Consider the following 1,833-nt stretch of genomic DNA (forward strand, 5'->3'; position numbering starts at 1 on the left):
TAAAATTCAATTATTCAAACTAAATCATACAAAATTCTTATTTTTTTACAACTATTAAGCTCTATAATTTAAATACAGAAAATTATCCAATATTATAAGATTAAGTAAAATTTCTCATTTAATTATCAAAACTTAATTTAATTACTTTTAATAAAATAATTTTTTAAAAAAATAAAGTCTTTAATAAATATATAAATTGAAATTAACTCATAATAATATTTTTCGAAAATTCTGGGTCTTACAGAAACGGCAAGCGGCGTGCGACATCCACCCTCGCAGAGTTGTTGGCGTCGACGTCGAGCGAGGAAAAGGAGCAGCGACATCCAGCGACAAGGAGCAGCGGCGGCAAATTCCCTTCCCCACCTTCCCTTCTCCCTCTTCTTCCCTAAAAGCCCCCAGCGTACGCGTCGATTGAAGTATGGCGCGATCACGCGCATGCGTTGTCCATGCGTGCGCGTCAGCGTCAGCTTCTCAAATCTCCATTTTCTTGTGTTTCTTCCACTTTTGCATGCTTCTTTTCCATCTTCTAAGCCATTTATGCCCTGTAAAACCTGAAAACACTCAGCAAACATATCACGGCATCGAATGGTAATAAGAGATGATTAAAATTAGCAAATTTAAGGTCAAAGAAGCATGTTTTCAATCATAGTACAAAATTAGGAAGGAAAATGTAAAACATGCGAATTATATGAATAAGTGTGAGAATAATAGGTAAAATCCACTAAATTAAGCACAAGATAAATCCTAAAAATGGGGTTTTTCTTTTATTTATTTTATATTTTTTTAGTTAGAGGTAATTTGGTAATAAAAATTAAAATTTTAGTAAAAATTAAAGGACCATTTTAAAATTAAGTTGAATCTTAGGGACGATTTTGTAAGTAAAAAAAGGTTGAGGACAAAAAAAAATTTCAATCCCTACCTCCTTAAGAACTAAAATCATACTTAACCCTATTTATTATTATTATTTTTATATTTTTTTATCAAAAATAATACAAAATACATTAATTAATATTTTAAAACATAATATTTATATTCATATTTTATTTGTTAGACATAATTTTATATTTATATATCTTTATCTCAATATTCCATACAAACGTAGTGTACAGTAGAACAAGTACTCAATTCTTTTAATTTATTCATTATTTATGGTTAGCTATCGAAATAATCTCTAAAAAATTTTAGTATTGACAAAAAAAAAGTGAAAACACAATTCGGAAAAAATATAGGGTGTTTGTTAATTAAAATATCTAATCATGAATAAATTGTTAAAAAACATTTTAAAAGAAGAAAAAACAAAAACTCCTAAAACAAATATAGCATGTTAAAATAGTTTAATCACAAACATTATGTAAAGAAATTATTACTCCTTAAGTTCATTACTTAATATCTTAATTAAAAAGCTGATAATTGGAATCATATCTTAAATCAGCATACAATATTATACAACCACATAAAATGGTGTCACCTGCTGTATGTATGTAGTGTAAAACAATACGTATACATTTCCATGAACCATTTAAAATACAGATAAAGGCTAACAATAATATATAATAGGGGCCACGAAGTGTATGAACTTTTAAAGTGACAGAATTTGCAAGTGATGATGCTCCCTTTTATCAATAGCCTTTTTAAAATGGTAGGCACACCTGATTATAGTCAAAGTCATAGACTCATCATTGTGCATATATAATCATTCAGTTTACACCCCAATTACTATTTAATATTATAATAGAATATAAAATTTTACATTCCAATTGAGTGGTTGTCATGATTCTGAATATTATAACTAATAGTTCATGATACACATTATGTAGTGTATGTAATTCTTTT

Source organism: Arachis ipaensis, chromosome B04, assembly GCF_000816755.2.
Source record: "Arachis ipaensis cultivar K30076 chromosome B04, Araip1.1, whole genome shotgun sequence".
Lineage (NCBI taxonomy): Eukaryota > Viridiplantae > Streptophyta > Magnoliopsida > Fabales > Fabaceae > Arachis > Arachis ipaensis.